Here is a 26,979-nt window from a genome sequence, read left to right on the forward strand (position 1 = left end):
ACTGGTTTATGGTTTGAAGTTTATAATCTGATTGAGATGGATAATCTTCATTGATAAGAGGTAAGGAAAATTGGATCTCTAAACTCTATGGTAAAATTTGTGTCGAAAGTTTTCGCTGCGCGATTTTTTGTGAAAGTGAAATTGCATAATTCAAAATAGAAGATATATTATTACCATATGGTTTCTTTTACATATATTTAGACACAAAAATAAAAGCATGGCAAAAATACTTTTAGCGTCAGTTACGTTGCAGATTTAATTGGTCTAATAATAATGGCTGTGCAAGCTGTGATTGCATTGTAATAAAAATGGTCATGTCGATTCATAACCATTCGTTCATGCTATGACAAACATTATACATGTAGTCTTTATTAAATACATACATTTATCATAAACTCGATGGTAAAAATATATTTATATTTACATTTTAATTTAATTTTTATAAATTAAACATCTAAAAATAAATAATTATAAGTCGAATGAAACCACAGTTGCCTAGTTTGTACTAAAATTACCAAGGTGTAAATCGTGACTTTATAAAGCTCTGAATTCACGACAAGCTTTTTTCCAAGATTTCCAATTTTTTTTTTTATAAACAATTTTTAAACTTATAAACGGATCTATGTAGCTCTAATTGAATCTCTATTGAACATTTTACATAAGCCAGATTTTTTAAATAAACCATAAATTATGGTTCTTAATTAAGTTTTTAATATGTATCTAATATTTATCTAATACTTTTTTTAATACCATATGGGCTATACATGTATATATATTGAATATTATATTTATATAATAATATAAACATAAATTTAATATATAATAATAACAAATAGCAAACACCTTATATAATGTAGCACATTAAAATTATAATATGTCTTATCTTTATTCTATTTTGGTAAGTTAAATGTGAAATGTAAAATTAATATATCAAAGCATAAATGTTTTAATAAAATATATGTAGATACATATATCATGTATTTGACGATTTTAATCTGCTAAAACTCGCTCAAAGAAGATCATTAAAGTCCGAAGGGGTGAACAAGAGCGACGCAGTTAATGGACCAAAACAAATCTAAGACCCCCACCCTTTCGACCAAATCATCTTACTGAGATAATTAAATTATTTACGCCTTTTTTCTATAACATTTATGGGTCGTTTACGCCTTCTTTGGGTTCACAATTATTACTGATAAATAAAATAATAAATTATCCTAATAAATGGTCATATTATCGTTTGTATTATGACGCATTTTAATTGTTCCACTGCAGAGATCCAAATTGCATTGTATGCTGTCATATTAACCACTAAAATTGCTTGTGACGCTTTGATGACTTTAATATAATAATTTTTATTATTTTATTTAACATTAAATTATATTGTAAAAATAGTTTATAATGTCAAGTTTATTAAAAACGCGTTTAAAAGTAGTTTTTTTGTAGTCCACTAATTAAATTTAAGTACATGATTTTTCTAAATATGTGTTTGAATATTACTTCGCCAAAATCGAATTATATAATAAAATTAGATCTTTACTATTTATAATACAGTATTAAATATCTATTCGTACAGTATGTTAGGAAGTAATAAATTGATTCAATAACGCTGTACGAACGTATGCGTTCACAGTAATGGAGATGAAAGCGAACTAATGGTTTACATATTTCTCGAGCACTATTAACATTCAACGTATATTAACAAATTTTTCATTGGTTTTGCTTATATTTAATAAAAATTTATTAAATAGACATTTTAATTTGATAACACAGTTTTATAATAACACAATTATCATTATACATATTTTAAATAAATATTTTATTACCTCATATAATTCGTAATGATTTTTGATTAATACAATTTTATTATGCCAATAGAAAATCTTTTTTTTTTAAGATTACCATTTTTTGGGTCTAAATATTTAATATAAACAGTACCACAAATATACTAGCGACGCAGATGTATAATACAAAGCTAGTAAAAATACAAACATTTATTTTCTCAGATTACAACACTGTCACTTTTACTAGGGTCAGACAAATTGTAGCAAAATTGTGTCGTGAATTTAAAGCAGCAAGAAGTTGCGCTCATGATGAAGAAATAAGTGAAATAACTTAATATTATCATTATGAAACAATCACATGTGATTTTGAAGAAATGATATTGTTTTATATTTGATACAATAACTCGTAAAAATTTAGTAACATTAGTTACTGTTGAGTATAACCTACGTAATATAATAAAGCAAGGCTTTTTTTGTATTTCTTAAGAAATAAAAGTGCTCCTAAAAAACCAGTTTTTTAATTTGCTAATAAGAATTTAAGACAACCTAAAAAAATTTTAAGCAGCGCTGAAATACTAAAGTACCATTTGCAAGAACAACGGTATTAAAAAACCATCTAATAAGTCCAGCTAACTGACTTTTAAATCGACTGTTTCATTGCTTTTTACTCTCGACTACTTACCACAATTCCTTCCCTATGTTCTCATCGAAGATAATTTAGTATTCAGCGTAGCAAAAGTTGTCTCAATCAATACTTTCTATATTTTTTTCTTACTCCAACAAAAATATCATAATTTATTGTACTTTAACTGGAGCGTGTAACGGAATAAAACTGATTACTTCCCGTTCCCCTGTATATATGTATGTATGTAAAAACACATCGTATGAATTATATCATACGTTCTATATGTACACACATGCAAACAAAACGAAAGTTTGAAAATGATCCAAAACAACAGCACTTATTCAAATGTGATTTGTAAAGTTTTGCGTAGCGCGGAAGATGAGTTCTGCGTAGCATTTGGCTTTTCCCGTTTTCCCTTTGTCCTCATCGGATTTAAATTTGCCCAAACTAAATTTCCCCCACCCGCATCCTTCCGTGTGATTTCCAACATTTCATAAATTGGAATTAAAATAAAAAAAAATCGGAAACTACTACGGTGACGCACAATGGCGTATGACGCAATAAAACAGATTTATTCGAGAATTGCTATTTTTTGCGCTCGAATGCAATAAAATCATCACTCGGATAATAAAATCTGGACATCGCGTTTATGGAGTGCAATAATTTTTGGCAGCCGTAAATCCTGTTTGATAACTGCGTCAAGCCAAAATTGGAATTATTAGCCAAGACAATAAAGACAATCGTTAATTCTTAATGTTTCCGAATGTTATATAAGCGACTCTATGTTAATACAGTAATTTAACCGTATTATCTCGTGTACTGTATATCAATAGTTTATCTTAAAACTGAACAACTATAATCTGGATAAACCAGTGCTGAACTAATTTTCTTACTAATGATGTTTTATGTAAAAATGTTATTAAGATAATGAACAAGAAATACATATTTTTACATTTTTTTATTTAAATTAATAACAAATAAAACATTTCAATAACAAAATAAATTATACAGTCATTAATCTGTTAACAATAAAATTATTATGATAATATTATCGCATAAAAGAGTGATGTTTACAAATAAACTTATTTCTTATAGTAAAATTCCAACAGTTAATTGGTTATATTGATTTTTATTTTATAAAGTGCAAATATTATTTTAACTGCGAATCTCATATTGTTTGTATGTTTTATTCATTAATATATACCTTTATTTCAGTCTACTTATTTATTTTAGAATAGTTGAGTCTTCTTTAAAGAAATAATGCATAATAATAATTTTAAAGCTAAGCGTAAAGTAAACACTCTTACTTTCTAGTATCATGTTAAACTTATGTAACTATATTTACTGATATATTAAACGTATTAAATTAATAATTGGTCTATTTTTATTATAGATTATACTATTTTTAATCTTTATCCACGCTTTTAATTATTTCATACTTATTTTTTTAAGGTATTTTTTTTTCTTTAAAATTTAAAAAATATATACACCATTTTTAATTTGCAAAATACATTGCATATATTACAAAATATGGTAGTACCTTTTTCTCTAAATTCATTAATCACTTCCGTTGAAACTTTATCGCTACCTGGAGATTTGTTTATCTTCAGTTTTTTAATAGCTTTATCTGCAAGAAAGATTCTGCTTCAAAGTTAAATTTGTTTAGAATACTGAATTTTTCGGATAGGTCTACTTTGTGTAATTTTGCTCAATATTCTTTCTATATTTCTATAACCTTTTCGAGATCGCATGTGGAGCTTTTTAAGCTATTCTCATTTACCCGTGGTTTTGGGTGAAACTCGCATCTCAGTAATATTTTGTGTGATTTGTATTTACATTCTCGTAAATTTCTGTGCAGATATCATTTATGTATTTATTCTTGTTGTGTTTTCAGTTTTTCTGAACTTTTCTGTCAAGATTTGCGTAACAATATTGGTTTTTCTTGGTAAAATATATCTGATTGTTTGAGCTCTTTCCTTTTTTTGATCTGGTTCTATTCAGTGATCCAGTTTTTTCGACGATCTTTCTGTGACATGTCTGTTTTTTTATTTCTTTAAGACTATTTTTTTAATCTGTTTCATTTTATAGGTTTGCGTCATCTTCTGGATTTATTTTAATCTAAAACCGTGCCAAACTTTTTATTTTTTTCAGGGGTAATTTAAGTAAATTATTTTTGGTTTGATTATTTTCTTGAGTTACAAGTAGAATGTGGTCTAAGCCACATTATACACCTGGATAAGTTTTTTCTATTTATTATGAATATTTTTTATCTACTTTTATTCATAATATTTTACCATCTATTTGTTATCTACATTTATCTCTAGGTAAAGTTCATGTATATAAACAGTTTAAGTTGCAGACAAACCATTGAGCATTTGTCGCCATTTCTTAGCATTTTCATTCAATTTAAACATTCATAAAGCTGTCAAAGTGGATATTAAACGCGACCACTTTTAAATTAAAATTATTTTAATCCATTAATTAAAAAACTTTATAAAAACTATGATCAAATAAACATAAAAAATTTTTGCCCTTAAAAAATAAAAAGATGGTAAATGAATAAATGAAATAGTTATCAAGGTTAATGGCTAATGCCAAGGAACTGAGAAAAAAATATTAAACACTATATATAAACAGTTTATATAATATTTTGATCATGTATTCATAATGGAGAATTTATTCTCAAGGTAAAATAATACCAATTTTTCTTCTTTATCATTTTGGACACACACACAATTTTATCTACATAATAATTGCTTTTTTCTTTACTTATACGCATATAAAAAATAATACAGGGCTGCAATAATTGTTATAAAAATGATTTTTATGATTTCAATTTAAGAAATAAAAATAAGATTCTCACTTTTATTCCTTTTAAGACATTGCAACATTCAGATATATGTGGTTTTCAGTGTCGTTAAAACACTACATATCTTAAATCATATATTTAATTATAAATCTATTGCCCTTGTCTAAGGATTTTATTGCAACCATAAGATTGACCCTTGTGTGCTTTAACTTTACTATCGCATATATTATAAATAGGCAATTGAAATACTAATTCGAAATGATTTATATCATCTTGAATTACAATTTTACTTTTACATTGTGTAAATTTTCAGCTAATAAGTATTACTTTTCCTAATACGTTTTTAATATTTCATAATCTAAATTTAATAGGCAACCGTATATTATATTTTTTTAACATGTCAAATTAAAGTGTTTTAGAGTTTGTTTATAGCTAAACTTCTATGGGTTTTTTATTTAAATTGCTTTAAATATGTGTTTTTAAAAGTTAAAATTAAGTTTGTAACATTTACATAATATTCATATATATTAATCTAATATGATCTTAAAATTGCTGTAGCCTTATAATGTAGTAAAATTTTAAGGTAAAATTTAATATACACATATATTTTATGATTTAATAAAAAAATCGTGTTTTTTAATCAATGAATGGCCAATAAATATAATATAACACTAAAAATATGAAATTAAATTATTACATGTAGTTCAAAGGATATTTTAAATACATATTTAAAATACATAACAGCAAACTTATTGACTTAAAATAATATTTAACACACAAAAAATACTATTCATTATCTGCATTAAACTTTTTTAATATGAAATAATAAAAATATTTACAATATTATTTTAGACAAATATCTTAATATGCACATAACGAGTATAAAATTTGAATGCAGTTATATAACTAATAAAAAATGGATATTTTTAATTATAAATCGGTAAAAAAAGCTATTGTACCATAAGTATGTAACTGTTACTATGTAAAACGATAGACTATTAAAAAAATCCCAGTTTGTAAAATTCATAACAAATATTTTTAAAGAAACTGTGTCAATAAATTACTTTTATCTTTTAAAATTTAATGCCTATATACTTTTTAGCTGTATTTTTCAATTAAATTCCGACGTTCTATTTATAAAAAGGAGAATATCTCGAAAGTCCCATCTCATTTTCTCGCCCTAGTTCGCTCGATTGTTACCACTTTGCATCTCCGGCAAATGAAAACACTGAAAAAATCCCCTTGTATAATCTTCATAAATAATGTCGCATCGGCGGCAAAAAGGACAGCGATTCTATCAGCGTTTAATTAGAGAATTGTTTCAAAGTACGACCGTTTGAGAAATTGAAACAACCCTTTTCCTTCGCAACGGGGGATGTTTACCGTTTTGATCGCAAGGGGGTGAGCGCAACTCCGAGAAGCGAAACAACCCCGCGAAAAACTTTACTCGTAAAATTTTCAATTTGTGTAAAAATTACGTAAACTCCACGCCCAACTATTAATATATTTTTCGAGTGTCTATACAATGTATTATTGTGATTATTGAGGGGGAAATTTGGTGGCTTCCCAATCACAATACACCATTTTTATATCAAAAAGCAATCAAGCGAAAATAGCACAATAAATCAAAATGTATAAGAAAAAATATATTTTATTTTCAACGAACCAAATTACCTATAGCAGTATTTTTAATCCTCTTACGACAATTGTGTTTTATTTTTAAAAAATCGGGTATTTAACAATGTTGAAAAAATGTTTTCAAGAAAGCTCGGGCTATACGACGTTTAAAAAGCTTAATTGGGATATTCAATACAGAATTTTACAATAAAAATGAATCACTCACACAATTGATAAATAAAGCCTTTTAATAATGCATTACATAAATTAAAATATAATAGCTATAAACCTTGGGAGATTACCTGAATTAAGAATACGAAAGATATTAGAAATTTTACATTAAATTTGTTTATTTAATTAAATTTAATTAGATAACACTATCAGTGTTATCAAAAATATACATAAAAAAATTAAAAAAATTAAAATAAAACAAAAATTAGTTATATTAAGTGTGAGGAAATCAAAAACTAGAATTTTCAAAAAAATTAGTCAAATATTATAAAAAGATATTGAATTAAATCTAAACAATTAATAATTCATAACAATATATTAATAACTATAGTTTCAAAATAAACATTAAAAACTATAAATGAATATTTTTAAAAAAAGTAAGAAATATAAAATTTATAAATTATAAAACCCAAATATTATATCTTTATTATCAAGTTTGTAAAAATTATAGTATAACATTTTTATTAAAACCCGAAACTGAAACACATGTACAAAAATTCTAATATTTGCAATAGCCACTAAAAATATTTATTTAAATTATAAAAATATTTATTTTAATTTTATATGTTTTCAGGCTTATATTTTATTAAAATATACACATGTGTATAAAAAATTAATAATATTAAAACCCTAACATAATATACATAAAATAAATACTAAACGATTACTATATCTTGCATTAATTTCAGACACATTATAAGCAAATTATAAGCAAAAATTAACGGATAAATATTTTAATAATATATTAATTTATTTATAAAAGTATCATAAAACCACAAATATTTTGAATTATCTCTTTTTTAAAATAAGCATGAATTATTTATTTCTATTAGAATTAAATATTATAGATATATTCAATAAATAATATTGTATAAGATGTATCTTAGTGAGTTAATTGGCAACAAAAATAATATCAAATTTAATAAAGAAGGGACCCAAATAACTTTTGACTCGTCAATGAATGGCCAACGAGCGATCTATTGTGGGGGCAGCTCGAAATGAAAATTATCACTCGTCAAAGAAATATCAATTAAGTGCCTTCTGTGTGTATACAGGGTGGTCCTAAAGTGGCGTAATTTGCTCGTTTTATTGCCACAGCCCGTAGAGAACCTTTATTTATACTACACAAGGCCCGTTATGTTGGACCCATTTTTGTAATTAAAATAATGGGACGTGCCGCACAAAAGGAAAGGATGCTGCTACGGATATTTTAAATAATTGCCTTTATACATTTTTATTTTCGTTGTGTACACAATACAAAAAATATAACAATTATGTAAATGGCAAACGAATATTACTTTTAATTTGCTTTAATTTTCACGACGACTCTAATGAGTCGGTTCTATTTTAATAATTTAGATTTTTACAAAAAAAAATGTTTTAATAAGTTTAAATAATGGGTAACAATTTGTTAGATTATGTTTTCATTGTGATTGTTTATGATTTTAAAATATAAGAAACAAACCTTGTAGAAATATTCCAATCGTCACAAAGCTCATCATAAAAACACGAACCAACCTGAAAAAAAAATAAACGTTTAATTTACGATTTTTATAGTATATACATATGATAATAAAATGTACAAATTTTAATATATTATAAAATAGCAAATAATCTGTTTTTGTTCCTAATCAACGCATTGCCAATACCATCGAGAAAGGCAAAGAACTTCCCGTAACTCTAAAGCTAACAAAGTAACCTCGAAACTTGTCACTATTACTACTTTGCATTTGAGTTCACGAGCAACAAACGAGAGCTCAACCAAATTCAAGCTAAGTAGAGTTACGAGTATCGACTAAGATAACCATTTTTAGAGCGAAAAAACAGCTGATATCCATTTCCACGTCAGATCATGTTCATCTAAAAAATCACCGGAATCCAAGATTTTCAAATGACTAGGAAAATACGTAACGCCAGACTACGAAAATTAACAAATTTAAAATAATGCGGAACTAAAAAATTTAATATACAAAAATAAAACTGTGTACTGCAAGATATACCGCACTAATAAGAACACGAAATAAAAAATATATTAGCAATTTTACTGCAATGAAATATATTATTTATTAAATTATATTTAAAATACCAAATAATGATAATTGTAGTAATATCAAGTAGTAAATTATTTAAAATATGAAGTAGTTATTGGAATATACATATGTAGTAAGTAGTATTACTACATATATTGCAATAATAAATTTTAATATAAAAAAACAACATGAAACCAATAACAACAGGGGAGCTCTCATACTGGCTTTCAGACCAAAGATAAAAACATATTTTTATTAATTTCGGTGTAGAAATTACAAAATAACAAAAAAAATCTTAGGTTTACATAGCTAAAGTATAAAAATATTTTTAGTCCAAAATAAAGCCATGAAAATAAGTTTCAATACATATTTATATACTGATCTTAAAAAAACTTTGAAGCAACATATGACTACTAATAAAGAACATTGCTATTTTTACACTAAAGGATACTTTTACAAATATTTAATATTACCACACTACCTGATTTATTAATATTAGTTTGAGACACTGCGATTTAATTAATCTTAAATTCCAATAATAATACAAAAGGGAACATTGTCTTAGAAGCATAATAAAACATTTTATAATTTCTAGTTCTTAATTTTCAGTTTTTTTCTGTAACATTTATCGTTTTATTTTATTCCTCATTATATTATTAAAAAATAGGAACATTGTGAAACGTAAGCGTTTATGAATCAAATACAAGTTTTCTTTCTAAAATATTTGTAAATTTAATCATACTTAAAATCATTTTTATTACATGTGTCGTAATTGTAACCTAAAAGTGTCTTTCTCAATAAATATTTATACAAGATTTCTCAATAAAAATACAAAATTATGATTTCTCATTTTTAAGAATTTTGTAGATTACTAGAGAATTCACATAAAAGTTCTATTGTTCAAAATTAAATTTATACAATTTTTTAAATTTTTCATAACTGCTGCAATGAAAAACAAGGCAAATTCGCAGTTGCATTTAAAGCAGGTGGTGATAAAAGAGACAGAGATTTCTAAATCACACATTTTTTTGACAATTTAATTTCTATGACCGACGCGAGGAATTACGATAAGAAAAAAAATAGTTTGCCAGTCAACGAAGGTAAGGTCTTTGGTAAGGATTCGTTCGCTTTTCAAATGAATCAGGAGTTGATGGTTTTAAGTAAATGCTTTCAAATTTATACGATAAAATGGTATCCTTTTTTCCAAATAATAAAAATGTAAGTTAATAAAAAATAAAATAAGCACGCAAGAATTTTAATAATATCTTATTTTTTAATATATAGCAAATTAATAATACACTAGCAGTTTTTATTATTTGAATTATAAGTATCTTGAACTATAATATGAATAATGTGCATAAATATTGACACAAAAACCTTTTTTTTTTATAAATAATAATCAAACCTACGAAAGATTTACGTTTCATGCAAGAATACATACGACCAATTATAAAAGGATAGCGATTTTTGTTAATAATTGCCGTTGGCTGCTAAAGCAGATTACCAACGGTTGTTGCAAAGGCAATTCCGAATGCACGCGTTATTTTTTTCTTATGTGATGGATATTATAACCCTTTCTAATTTATGACAGGTCCATGGAACTAAAGAGGGTAAAATCTTTGCCACAGTAGTGTGCAATTTTACCGAACAAACCCATTTTTATTAGACGGCTATAACGCTTATGAATACTGAACTAGCCTTTTTATAATTAAATAGCATGAGTAGATAAAATAATTAACTTGACAGTTTATGTGTAGACAGCTTTCAGAAAAATAAGTGTGGTCTCACTGTCTTTTCAAGATTAACTAAGTTTATTGTAGGCTATGTTAAATTAAGTAAAAAAAAATTTATTATGTTAATTTTAATATTTGCGCACGATACTGGCTTAATAATATTCACACAGTTTAACCGTTTAACTTTTGCGCGTTTCAGCGCTTAATTTTTCTCACCGTAAAAGTTTACTTTCCCTGTTTTCTTGAGTTTCCATGAACCGACCGAATTGGTGTTTATTTTGCGGTTGCGCTTGTCAGCGCGCGTTATCTGGTCGCAAGTATTTACATCTGCCGTTGTAACGTATTTATAAAGGTGTGTGTTTGTCGAAATGGGGCGCCCAGGGCAAACAGACGTCGCGAAACTGAAATTTAATCATCCGTCAGGAATTAGGGCGTGTGCAGGTCCGCTCACTTCGTGAATAATTTATGGACCGGTTGGCGGCGAATTTAAATTTTACGCGCACCGCCGAATAATACTAGGGCCGATCTTGAGCAATTTGCATACCGCAAGATATGGACAATCGTTCTAAATTAATATCAATTGTGGCGGAAGGCCGTGTAAACTTTCGCACCCGGGGCGAATATTGAATTTGTCTAAAAATATTATTAAATTGAATTTTATAAATGTTTAAAAGAATATTTTATATGCAAACAGCGATATACCCCATTATACTTGTTTTAGTAATAATATTAATAAAATATATTTTCTATACTGTTGTATTGATAATTATTTCAAGCTTAAAATATTTTTTTTGAGACTCAATTGTAAAATGATATTTAAGATAAATTTTTTTCTACCTAAAATGCTATTTCATCGAACTTTTGTTGAGATAACCTTAAGTGTTTCAACTTTGGTAGAAGCGTAATAAATTACGTAGAGCATTTGAAAAAATCGTGACTGTGCACAACGGTACTGAATACAATATTTTTAAAACCTGATAGAGGTTCATACACATGTTAAACGTTCCATAAAGTTTTCGATCACACAGCGTGCCTAGAAATATATTATTCATGCATATAAAATAAAATTTCGAGACGGTTTGTTGCCATTTCACCGTGCGAGACAATCGCCGGCAATTTGACGCTTTGTCGAACTTTCGACGTAGCGTAAGCGGATTGACAATATTTTAGACTTTCGCTGTTTTGTTTGTCGTGAGCTTTTATTTTTTTTAGGAAATCGATCCGCTTTTAACGAGCGTGGGGCCTTCGCGCGTATTTGCACATTTCCGAATCGTAATTTCGACCTTTCGTCGTTTATGTATATACATTTAAAAAGTAAAGCATATATTGCTATGTGTATATAATATTTGCATACGTACACGATTTCGATTTCCAATTCGGAAACGTCCACCATAAACACTCACGTGGTCGTTTACCGTCGTAAATTACATTGGCCGACACACATTTTGATTCCCGAAAAGTTTGACCTATTCTTGTATATACTTAAGTTGAAAATTTTAGAAATAATGATATGGTATATTAATTTTATATGTAAAATATATTATTTAAAAATTTCTAATTATTGACTTACACACTTACATTATTACAAATAAAAAGGTCTTTCAAAAACGGTATATTTCAGGATAATTTTGGTTTATTCTCCAACAGTAATCATCCATTATATACAATAGATATACCATCGTTATTGACATCCCTGTAGATCTAAACTATTTTTTTTCTTTATCTTAATTAAATTGTCAATAATATATAAAATATATATATTGGTAAAGAACTATATTATTGCTTGTAAAAATATTCATTGCAAATCTAATATATGCGACTTATTACGCGCATCTTTTTTGTTGACATGTGAATCAAAAAAGTCATTACAGTTTAAAGCCAATAACAATTATTTCAATAGGTCAATTTTAATATTGAATACTGACAATATGATTTTTTAATCTCTGCTTAAGATATGGCATAAACTTCTAATGTCTAGTGTTTTTTTATTAAGCTTTGATATCACAAAAACAGATATTTTGCAATCAATTTTTAAATATACACAAATCAGCATTTCATCATAATAATAATACTTAACGACTGTCTTATAATCATATTTTATAACTGTAAATAAATGTTATTCTTTGTTTACAATTTTTTATAGGAAATAGTCATTTATTTGTAATACCATAACATAAACCTATAGTTTTTTTACGGAAAAACAACGAAGTAAATACTTTTACCAAACATGATAAAATGTGATTTTGCTTTTAAAATTATAAATAATTTATTTTTTGTTATGAATTCAACGCATAAGCACACTGAAACATAAATAATAATCTCAGGTATTTTAAAAACTGTTAATACTAGTTATTATTTGTGCGTTTTATACATAATTTTAAAAAGTTAATTTTTTTATATAAACTTTCCGAGATCTGAATCTTGAAAAAAAATAATGAAACGAGTAATATAACATTTAAAACGCTTCATAGACACTTAATTTCTGACTTACAAATATGGTTCATTTTTTCTACTCTAATCTTAGACTCACATTGGTCGATTGGCAAATGATTAATCTCCTTATCGACTGTCCCCAAAAGTCAGCCAGAAATGCAATATTGCTTCAAAAAATCAGAAATGAGTTTACTCAAACATGTGTGTACTTAGTAATATTAACTACTAAAACAAATTAGAACAACTGTATTCTGATTTTTTTTTAAATAAGATTAAATCGGCTATTAATCAGGCGCGTACGGTGATATACATTCCCTTTCACTCGCTCGCATGTTAAGTAACGAGAGTGAGTGAAGAAGAATGTATTGTATATTCGAAACAGGATCCTAAACGTAATTTATCTTCCTGTTTCGAATATACAATACCACTTTTTCATTTTTTTCACGTAATAGAGACAATTCAAATATTTAAGCAGCTTTTTCACACACATTTAATTACATTGTTGTTGTGACTAAGTACTGCTAAATCTTATACTTTCGCCTTTATTTATTTTTTAATGCTGTAGCGCCCAATATTTATCGTAAAATTACAAAAAAAAACAGCTATATTTTGAGTAACTAAGTAATAGAAAAGCGTTCCTGATAATGTAATTCAACAAAATCATTTGGTCGCTTATGTTTAGCAATTTTATTGATAATTTACAGAGATGCAGCTGCACACAAAAAACCAGTTGCTATGTGCCGTTTACAAAGTGTGATAGTAGTTCGATAAATCATAAAGCATATTTAATAAGTATACAAGCAGACATAGCTCTCACTATATATTATGTATCTATTAAAAACGCAAACCATTTGTTAAGATATTTTAAATAGAAAGAATATACTGTGTTTTAGCATTATTTCCATAGGTCTTTGCGATGAAGGTAAAAAAAGCACTGTTATTTTTCTATTAAGTGAGACCTTAACTAATTTGATAATTGTTATATACAGTGCTCAGAACAGTATAGTTTCCAAATCATTACTACGATAATTAAATCTTCAGACAGGCGTTTTTTAAATTCCTTTAGAATCTTAGCAGTATCCGAGCCTTAATTATTATATTTGGTCAAAAAACGCAATCATCTAACTATAGACAGTGGTTAATTTAAGATTTGAGACAACTATTGCAGAAAAATAAATTTCACTCAAAAAGTACTTACTAGGTGGATTTCAATAGCAAAATAAAACTCAAGTGCATTACGCATATATTAGAAGGTCGAAAAAGTATGACGCTAATTTTGCTGTTTTGTGGGAATTAACCTATTATCTTGGCCTTACACTCCATACATCTGACTTGGTCTTAACAACTTACTTGATGGCTATACTAAACACTACATATAAATAAAAAAAATTGACTGGTTTAGTGGTTTTATACTACATTAGTTGCGCATGATACCATCATGACAAATTAAAATACATCTCAATACATAAACTTTATACATACAGCTTCATACACAATTTTAATGCTACTAAAATATGAGATTCACTGCTTGAATATATGTATATGCCATTCTCGTTTTCAAAACCAACATATTCATTATCAACTGCTCATAATTAATATGAACTTCCCGTGCAATGCTTGCTAAGAGAGAATAATATATTCCACAGAACTGACTTTCGTATTATATCCTCTGGAAAAACAAGTTTTTCATAAGATTAATACGATTTTTCTCTTGTTCTATTTCCGCCCTTCAAAACTTTTGTTTCGCACGAGGACCGTAAGCGATCAGCAAGTTTTTTTTCGCTGAGCTTAAGATTTTTTCGTCATCTCTCACAATATATTTTCACACGAACACACAATATAATAATTCTCTCTTAACTAAGTAGATACACACATATATGATAGTCGCTACGTCATGATATAATAGGCGTATTGTGTGCGCACATGGCGCTTATTTTTCAAAATTAAAATGATACTTCATGACAGAAAAGGGTCTCGGTTTTATGAATACATTTTTCCTTGCTCGTTCATCTTCATGCCGTAACACTTTCATGACAACCACAATCAGCCATATAAATATAATTTCACACATACGCCTGGGGCGCAAAGTCCTTAAAAAGCGACCCTTCGTTATCAACCTTGCTATAAAATTAACTTTAAACGAGCCCAAAGAAAAGGTTGCACTGAAGTGTTGGCGTAAACACTTGATTAATACCGTTTTAATATTTTACATTACAGTCTATGAGATAAAGCAATTTAACAATACAAAAGTAATTTATTTTATACGTTCAGATTAAATGATAAACAACCTATCATATGTTACAAAACAAACAGCACTGGTCATCAGCAAGTTATTAAAATGTATTAATCCTTAATAATTTGATGAGAGTAATGTATTAAGAATTACTTACAACGCTCTTTTAAAGTTTATAAAAATAAAGATTATATAAATTAATACATATGATGTATTAAGCAAATATTAAAACTCTCACCTCTGTATGATCTGAAACAATGATTTATTTAACTAGTTTCATTTATGTTAATCGAAAACAAAGTTTTAGAAACTCCAAACTATAAATCCTGCTATATTTTCTATTCAAAAGTGCGTTGTTCAAAGAGATACAAAGATCAAAACTTTCGTTACAACATCATGAATACTTAATGTACAACTTTAATGTTGAACCATAGTTTTAAGAATATGTTAGAAATGTTTCACCCACCTCACATATTACTCTTTTAACTTATTTTTATCGTATTTAACAAGCTTTAAATAATAATATTATAAAAATAAAATGTATAAAATAAACATAATACTATACGAGATAAATCGCCAGCGAAGAGATTAACTAACAGGGCTCGAATTACAGCGCTGCGTTAACCCACTTCTTTCGAGAATTTTCAAAAGATCTCGTTTCCGTTTGTCGGACTTAAAAGAGCTTTTTATATTATAAGCATAAATATGATTTTCTTAAGGCAAAATATAAAGAAACGTTTGAAAATTTGCACCCCTCGCGTTTTGATCCAAAATTAATTATATTTTTAGCAGGTGTTTTATATTTAGTAATCCGATTTGCTTGGTATAAAAACGCGAAACCTTTCAACGTATACAAACGATATTGTATTATTACTTTAAATGATTTCCAATAAATTAAATTAAGAGAGTTTTAAAATCTTGAATAAATATCGGCGGATAAAGATAACCGTACAAAAGATTTAAGAGTTGGACTATGTCGAACATATAAATAACATTGCTGCAATATTTGTTGTATTATATAATTTAATGCTTATACATTGCATTTTATTTATTTGGTGTTTTAAAAGTATTATTCAATATACACATATACTAGATTTATATCTGTTGCTTCCGCTGCAAAGATTGCCAGTAACGTAACGCCTTGGAAAATATTATTAAATTATATTGGAGCGATTTCTCGTTTTTCGCACTGCAGTAACTTGATACTGCACATTTCCGAGCTTTTCCTCGCGAGCTTCGTCCGAGCTTATTTATGACTCCGTGTGTAATGCGATATGTCTTTTAACGGATGTCATTATTTATTTTCTAAGAGGGACTAATTTTTAAAAATGTTTTTTTACCCAAATATGGTAGCAGCTGAATACTTATTTATATTAGAAAAAAATCATTGTATCCTGAGTAACAGCTTTTCGAACTTATTGGACTTACAAAGAGAGTTTTGTTCTTTGTAACTTACAATGTAAATACATTTTAATATATGTTTTGCTTCATCATACACAGCAAAACATTTTACTAATATTTAGAAAATTAAAATAAAATATGAAAGGTATTATAAATACCTTCCATAAGTATTTAAACAATACCTCAAAGTTAGGGACTATTAATACAAATATATATTTATTACCTTGTACTCTATTAATTTGTAGAAGAGAGTAAAAATGTAATATTTAAACACAAAGACTTTTAAGCCTTTTAAACTTTTAGTGACTGCATAATATAATACAAGCACACACTACTCTTTTAAAGCAAAAAACATAAATTTAAATTAATTAATATTAAAATAAGAGTAATTCTTTTCATTAATTTCTAGCTACATTTTAATATAAACATATATATATACCTAATAAATATTTTTACAAGAACTCAGTTAATATAATCAAAATGCTTTTATACATATTTCCATAAATAAATATTATATCCTACGAATTCTCTTTGTAAATTTTCTAATATTAATCATTTCATTATAAAATTATTTATTTTATTAAGAAATAAACACTGTAAATTTCCAGTATATATGTTGTAACATTACGGTTTTGTTAATTTATAATTAACAGTTTCCGTTTTGGATTTGTTCCAGTTACTAGTTACTAACCGACCATGAGACAAAAATTAAACAAGGGACAGGAAGACGTGTCCCATTCAGTTTAAATACTATTCGTAATATCTTGGTAGAAAACTGCTCGTTTTGTGGCTTCACACCACATGGAATCATGGCGTTGGCGTTTTCGCTTGGCACCACTTTGTTTTGCGATTTAAATTCAGCAAAAGGGATCGGCGTGAAATTCGAACTTGCTCTGTGAAGGGCCTATGTATAATTCACGAGGAGGCCCTTTGATAAAATTTTAATATTGGGAGTATAAATATAATTTTAACACCGTTCCGTGACGACTTAAGCCTCTCGCGTATGAATAAATGCCACCCAGAAAACTGGAATAAAATGTAATGTATACAATAATAGAAACATGAGAAATACTTCTAGTCGTAATAATACCTGGCTATCACATGATATATGTGACTTCATTCTGAAAAACTATTTCAAGATGGTCGATTCAAGTTAATATATTTTTTATATAAAACTTGAACTAAACGTGAAATATCTTATTATTTTGTAACGATGTGTGAAAAACGACACATCTTATTTAGTGCTAATTTCAAAATATTTATTGTTAATTAAATATATTTTTAATTTACTTAAAACATAAATACTACTATTTTTTTATACAATAGGTCAGTAAAATATTTTTATTTTAGCCCCTAATTACTAAGAAAACCTTGAAAGTCGCATTTAAAATATTTCAATATACTTCCTAATATTTTTAAGAAAGTGTATCAATCATGTCATGTTTTTGCATTTTTATTGATTTTTAAATCAGTGACAATATATATTTAATATTTCTAGGAGTGATATTGTTTTAGTGATCGAGAGCAGGACTCACGGGAGTAGGTGTAAAGCTTAGCATCATACATGTATGTAATACATACAATATGTATTTTTTAACTCAAAAATGAACGGATGCGTATAACAGTTTTACCATAATGGGTGATAAAAACATATTTTACACAACAGTTCGAATTAGCTAATGTTTAATAGTCTCATTATTTATGAAAAGCGGCGCAAGACTCAACTTATTATAAAGAACATGTTAATTAACATGTTCTTTATATTAATTTTATAAATAATAGCAAAAATATATTTTCTTATGCTTTAAATAATAATTAGGTTACTTGATAAAAACAATGTTTTAAATTACAAATATATATAAATTAAATTAGCGACACGTAGTCTCAAAACTGTTCAAAAGATCTTAAAAGAGAAGGGAAAAAGTGACTGCTTCTTCGCCTTCTACGATCGTCTCGGTTGACATTTTAATTTTAGGCTTAGTGTGAGTTTGGCTGAACTTTTGTTTGTTTTAAATCGGATGGATATTGTTAGAAATGTTAAGATGTAAGTATAATATCTTGTTAAATATTTATTTAAATGCATAGAAAAACCTTTGCTTTTTTTATAATTGATTGTTTGACCAATACAATGATTTCGGGAGAAAATGAAAAAATTTTAAAAGCATGTATATTTTACATAACATCATGTTTAAAAATAAAGCGCATAATTTCGTGTAATGGACCTGCAAGATCATGTGATTTAACACCTGTAGGGATATATGAAGTCGCTAGTTTATGCCCATAAATCAGAGACGATGGACAACTTGGAAGCCAACATTCGCCGCGTTATTGCCGATATACGGCCACAGCTGCTAAAAAAAAGTGGTCAAAAATTGGTCTTTCAGATTGCGCAATAAACACTAATACCTAGCATAAAATTATTTTTCTAATGAAGATGTTTTATTTAATTTTAAGTTCTATACCTTTAAAAAAACACTCTTTACTAAGGACAATTGCTGTTACAACAATAGACTTACACATTCACTGATTCAGTGTTGCAAAGTGCAAAACATATTCTCAAATACTATATGAAAATTACTTGAATACGGGAGATTAACTGTTTCGACGACTTTTATTTAAACAGTACGACAGAATGTTAGAAAACGTAAGATGTCCCGTAAACAAGAAACGTCGGGCCACCCTATCCTAGTCACGATCGCGTCCCATATTCTGGACCGTCGCGGCCTGGACGACTGCACTTGAGAATGAGCCTGCCAAATACAAGAATGTTTTGAGAAATAGTTAAAAAGAGCTGTAAAACATATATGGGATTCTGTGGCTCATTTTAAAGTGATGTATAATTAAGAATAAATAATATATTATTATCATTAAAATTTGAACAATTTATAAAGTCATTGAATGTGGTAGTCTAAGCATAATAATACAATTTTTGACTTACAAATATTAAGATTTTAAATATTTTTATTAAAATTGGAACACCCTGTAGATAAGTTACGTACATTTCTCTGGTATCGACTACGAAGGCACCGTGTTTAGACAGATAATTGCACGAGAACGCGTGACTACGTTAAAGGAAATATCCTCCTCGCTGCTCGCGTATACATAAATCAGGGGTACCGCATCGCCGGCCCGCGGCCCGTGCACCGTGCCAAAAGCCTCGAACGTCGATGTTCACTTTGCAAAAGTCAACAAAGAGAGATAGAGAGAGAGCGCGCGTTCGCGTTGCTTTTGTGGCATTCAGGACAAAAAGAAAAGGCGTCCGTCCTAAGTAAACTTGGCCGCCGCCCCGGGTCGTGTGCTTTCATAATCGACCGACAGATGGCGCCAGCGGATAATTTACATTTTGTACAGAGACCACCAAGAGGTGGTCATCAGCTCCGACGAAAGTCGGCGGAGATAGAAATAAAAACACTACCAGGCCAGATAATGGCGCCGGCGCTTATGTGCTTATGGAGCCATGAAAAATTGCATACGTTATCGTGAAAATGGATATATGTAATAATAAAATGCGAGCTTTTACCCACGCGTGCTGCGATGGTTAGCAACGGTTCAAATAGGCTACATTAAGTTTGCATTATGGTAATGCATTTGAGTGGAATATGTTTGCCACATGAGGTACGTCGTCTGAAAAGTTTGAGAAACTTGGCTTTGAAATATTTGTTTAATATTAACAACAAATATAACTAATATTTAGGTTTAGTTCTGGGCAAAACCAAACACACAGTCTTTGCGCGCTGTTATTGCGCGTCGCACCGGTGAAGCTCATACTTTGTCGCCCGCTTGCCGTGTCGCATCCCGCGCTGGCAGAACCATAAAAAATCGTAAACTCCATCGCGAAAAATTAGTAAATAAAGCTATATAATGCAAGCTTTTTTTCACACATACTATAATAGCCGATGAACTTCGGCCGAATAAACTTCATTGTGTTTGCATTATGGTAATGAACATGCTTGAGTTACGTTTACACATACAAGGTCTATCATTTTCCGACCTTTCATAGAGTAATTATTTATAAGTTTTGAGTCGTAAGCATTAGTTTGCAGCTTGGTAAACTGTAAACGTAAACATGACCAAATCTGTATACTGCGCTGTATAGCTAGATTCTGCAAAACTATTACTCCGTTATTAACCGATAAGTTTTAACTAAAACTAAAATAAGCATATAACACAGAATTTATTAAATATGCTTATATAACAGTGATTTATATTTTTATTTAAGCGCAAGTGTAAAACAACATGACAAGAAAAACAAAAAAACAATAAATAAACCTAAATTAAGGTCTGCATGAATTTTGACGTCATGATAAATGGATGACAGTTGTCATGGAACAGACATAACAGTAACACCTATTGCAGTGGGCTAAAGATAATAAATTAACCAAGGAAAGTTATTACATTAAAATTCATATATAATGTTAAACTAATTAACTAAATTTTATATTTCACACCATATATTATACAAATTCACGCGAGCTTTCAAAAGCTCCGCTTCGGGCATCAGCTAATTCTCATTTACGGCAATAATGTATGCGTTTAACGTAGCGGCCGTATAACTAAAAAGTTATAGCACCTCGGTCCATAATGAACTATAGCGCTGGGATTCGAACAAAGGACTATTCCAATTGAAATAATTTCTCCTTTTTAGTTCATGTGAGCGTTCGCGTTTTGAATATAAATGCGGCCTAATGGAAAACGCGCGTAATATAAGTCCTCTTCCTACATCCGATAGAATTCCCTAGGGGGAGTGCGATTAAAAATGCATTTATTTACATTGTGTTTCCGTGATGTGCTTAGAAAGTGTCATGGTGACATGAAGGTTTTCAAAAAATGAGGTAACTCCAACAAGGACTTGTAGAAAATGGGTCACAGAGGTGTGACCTCCAAAGAAATTCTCATTGTGGTACCGTAATATATGTAAGTAATACAAGTATTAGGCTTTACTCTTATGAGTTATGTAATTACATTTTAACATAAAATATTCTTTATCCTACTCATAAAATATGTATTATGTATGAAAAAATTCATGAAAATAAATTATTATATGAGATGCATATAATAAAGCTTTCACTAGCAAACCATATTTTTATCACCGCTTTTTTTTATAAAAAAATGTTATACCAAAAATTTAGTAATATTGTTTAAATAAAGTGCTTAACTTTTACTTGACTACACCTGTAACATTTAAAAAGTTTTTACAGTTGTTATTTCTTGAATTATACAAAAATAATCAATAGAAATTCAAAGTGATATTATATTAAAATCAGATATACAAAGTGTAAATTGCAAAAATTAACAAATCGCAATAAAAGGCCATAATATAAATCTACTTGACTAAAAATCATTGAAAAAATAAATTGCTTCTATTATAAAAAATACTATAAAATTAAATAACTCAAAAATAAATTACGATATACGAATATTTACCATTAATCTGTAATTGTATTAAAAATGCCTTATAGCTCAGTATATTTATTGTTAATGTACTTAAAATAATTTTCAATAAAATACTGACGTACACTAATCTTTTTTACGGTCACCCTTATATCTCCAATACGTATTAAAAATTATAATATCAAAGTAAAATATAGTTATAAGATTATAACCAATTATATATGTTGACTCAAAATCGTATAATAAAATGCAACACTTTAAAAAGCCAGATATTAATATCGCGAAGACGTCATGTAGCCTGCAAAGTGGTTAACTCTTATTGCGACTAAGTATAAAAAAGATAAAATAGACCACGACTGCGCTAATTCAATATACTACAAATTACATTACTACTACTATTTAACTTAATAAAATATTTAATGAGACCAAAATAATTAAGTAATAATTAATATATAAAAAATAAATTTAATAATTTATAATACGTCTTTAAAGTTTATTTGTAGCAAATAAAAAAATGGCAAACATTAAAGGACTGCAAAATATGAATAATTCAAATATACGTATACAATATTTAAATTTTATATTTCGCACACTTTAGAGCATATAGTCAGCAAAGTGTATTTTAAAACAATAGACAAATATTTTATTTATATAATCATACCTTCGTTGAATATCACGAAAATAGTATAAAACTTAAAAAACGTGCAGATTTGCTTTACATTTTTATTACTTTATGACACTTTTAAACTAACTAGTTATCTATATTCAAAATATGGCACATACTATATGTATATACATAGCTGAAATGGCAAGATAGGTTGTTACATGAGGTTTTCACAAAATTTTGCTTCACTTTGCGTAATCGCGACTTTGATGATACTGCATACACAGTACATGAGTGTAGCTTTAAAATATGCGTGCTTTAAAATATTTTTAATTACAATTACTAATGCATTTCTAGCCATATTATTATGCTAAATTAAACGTATATCGCGCCTTTGTGTATTTTTTTCCCGCTAAGCGATAAATAAAGTAAAGTTAAAAAACAATTTTAAAACAGTTTAAATTAAAAGAATAGGTACCTACTTTTTTATAAATTAAAGCGTGTGTGCCTTACACCCTTGGTAGAGGACTTGTAATTGCCTCTGAGTGCATCTCAGTTTATAAAATTAAATGCATTTGTACTTATATATTATAATTTTTTCTACATATTTATTTCTTGAATATGTTAGACTAGGTTAGGGTAGATTAAATTGTACGCTAACTCAGCATCACTTAAGTTTATTTATTTTTAAATCATGTTTTTATCAGGCGCGTGTGGTAAGATACTTTCCCTTTCGCTCGCTCGCGTGCTAAGTGACGAGAGTGAGTGAGAGATAAGGGCATGCGGACCGCATGCCCCTATCTCTCACTCACTTGTCATTTAACACGCGAGCGGGCAAAAGGGAGAGTATCTCACCGCACACGCCTGGTTACAATATATATTCATATTTTTTTACAAATTTATAAAAAAATATTATATTTATATTTTTTTTACATATTTATTACTAGCCTAACTTGAATTTATCTATACACACATTTTTCCTTCAATAACATAGTTATGCTAGGTTAGAGCACATTAGCCTAACTAAGCATCACTTAATTTTTTACTCAGCCTAACACATTTTTTCTTTAAAATATTATGTTTGTAATTAAATTTATAAAACTTAATACACATGTAAATAATTTTATCAATTTTAGTAAATATGTAAACCAATTTAAAAACCAGAGTATTGAATGTAAGCTTAACCTAACATAGCCTAACTTAATTATTTCTAGACAACATTTTTTTTTAGATAAAAATTTGATTTCATATTTTTAGGTATAATAAAAAAAATGATTGAGCGGTACCAAAACTGTTTAATTATTTTTTTATAAAAAAATAAAGTTTAATAATTTACATAAAAATATAAAATATTTTATATATTTTTATTTGTCACTAAAGAAATGTAAAAAATACATAAGAATTACTTAAATCAATAAAAAAAATAGTATTAAAGTATTATTATTGTATTTAAATTATTGAACAAGGTTTTATTAATATTAATAAACATAAGATAGAGCTAAGAGTTGTTATATTTATGACATTTTTTATTTGTTAATTTTTATTATTAATATTATTACAATTTCTAGGCATTACTAATAATAATTATAATATATTCAAGTGTTTTAATTTGTTTTAAAAATCAATAAAAATAGTTTTTAATGAATTTATTTTTAATTTGATATAAATATTTAAAAGCCTAATATATAAGCTTTTCTGATTTCGAAAACTATACTGGATGTTACGTTATAAGTAAAAAAAAATTTTTTTTAATAAGGCTGTTGTTTATTTGTTAAGTGAAGCTAGCATAACATATAATAAATATGTGAAAAAATAATAATTTAAATACAAACATAATTTTAAATGAAAATTTTTTTTATTAATAATATTTTAGTTGGGCTGAGTAATATTTTTTTTAATAAATTTGTAAAAAATATATATATATTCAGGTAGAAGTGTACTTCTTAATAAATTTAATCACACTTAATGCTATTCACAAGGACAGTGCAGCAGATATTGTGCACACAGACTCCTACTAATGAAAAGGAATAAAAAAAATATAAAAAAATTTTTTTTATATATCACATCCCATTTGCTTTTAATAAAGTTATTAATCCACAAATATTATATTGATTACACCTTTTCATAAAAATAATAAAAATATATAAAGTGGTTATATCGAGTGATAACACGTCATGTCTACACCATCCACACGGTTCATAGATCAAATCGTAATGAGCGTGATCCTTGTGATAAATGGTCCATCGTGTAAATGTAGGGAAAGGGCGACGAGAGTGTCGAATCTGAAACGAATTATTCAGCCGGCCGTAAAACTCTCCCCGGGCCCTTTACGTTTTATTCATCTGTTATAATACCTTTCCATAAAACGTGACTATTTTATGGCATAACTGATCGTAAAATAGGCGCGCGCCGCCATCAATATGCACATTTTATTTTTTCGCGTAAAACATTGGAAACATCTGCCGCGGTGTTTCCGAGGCGCCCGCGGAAAGGGAGCGCCAAACTCTCGCCCCGTTCCACACTCGTGTAATAGATATAATAAAACGCCGAAATTCGGCACTTATCCGCCCAGTTTCCCCCGGGGAGATGCGTTCACATCTTCACGTCAAATATACATAATTCGTATGTATATAAAAAAGATAGAAGAAGAGCAAAAAAAAACAATATAACTCTTTTTATGCGTTTTTTACTCGACAACTTTAGAATGATCGCAAAATTGCCTTACTTTGGCGTTTGCTGTACAAATTGACGACACGTTGATTAAACTGAAGAGAAACATAAAATAAGATAAATATGAGAATTCATCATAATAATAATAATAAAATATACATGAAAAAATATTGTCGGCTTAAGAAAATAAAGGCATAAAAGTATGCTAAAAAATTTCAAATAAAAAATGATAAATTTTGAATAATATATAATATTAAATTAAAAGCTATTGATCATGTCTAAGTTATTTTATGAATAATATAAACAACACAATTTTAAGTCTGAACCATGCGAAGTTTCATAAGAGGTGAACTACTCTTTACACCTACCCACCATAGCTTACGAGCTGACGGTTATCTTTTAAATACTTCTTGAATAACCAAATTATATAAATAAAAAATGGATTGTTTGGAACAAAAAACCATGTTGCTGGTTTACCAAGATATGCTGGTAGATCGCAAATTATTTTAAATATGGACCTTGTGTTACGATCCTTTTGATCAAATTTGACTTTAGAATTTGCCACTGTTGCTTTACACCTTAATTATGTCAAAATGGTACAGATTTTCCAACATCTAACTAGATGAATGAGTCATACCACACGGTATTAAATCCCATAAACAATTAATTATAATTTTTGCATTATCACTCTATTTATATTTAAATTTTAATTTTACAGTTAATGGACTAATTGTAATTTTATCTTAAACTTTAGTACGTGCTATTAATTGCTAATTTGTAGCAATTAATATTTTTATTTGTATATATATATATATATAAATACATATGTACAATAATACGTATATATAACAATGATATTGAAATAAATTTAAAAAATACACATAAGATATATACGTATTAGTGTCTTTTATGTGTTTTTTTAAATAATATTTGGAAAAGCTAGGTAAAATATACCTTGAATATGTATAAGCTCTTATGCATATTCATTAGGGATATGTGAATTTATGCAGAATTTCTTATTTTAACATTCGGAGCTTAGAATAGCTAATATTTGCCATTCTGTATGAACGCCCACATTTGTGCGAAAAGGTAAGCTGAATCAACAAACTCTACTTTAAACATAAAAATATAAATTAGTTGACTAATAGGATTTGGTATTATTAGCAGAATTTAAATATATATTTTATATAACTCCGTTAAATTTAACAGGTAATTTGACATTTTTAGCTGCTTAAGATTATTTTTTGGTAATTATTGATACAAAATAATAATGTTCCTATTTAAAATAGCGATCGACAACATTGCTAGAAATTTATTATTGCTTATATTATTTGAGTTGGTTTAGTCAAAGTTTCGAATAAATTTAGAGCAAATGTTAATGTTAAATAATATAAATAATAAAAAACATGAAGCCATCAATT

Source organism: Plectrocnemia conspersa, unplaced genomic scaffold (assembly GCF_051122295.1).
Source record: "Plectrocnemia conspersa isolate PC_06_02 unplaced genomic scaffold, ASM5112229v1 ptg000004l, whole genome shotgun sequence".
NCBI lineage: Eukaryota > Metazoa > Arthropoda > Insecta > Trichoptera > Polycentropodidae > Plectrocnemia > Plectrocnemia conspersa.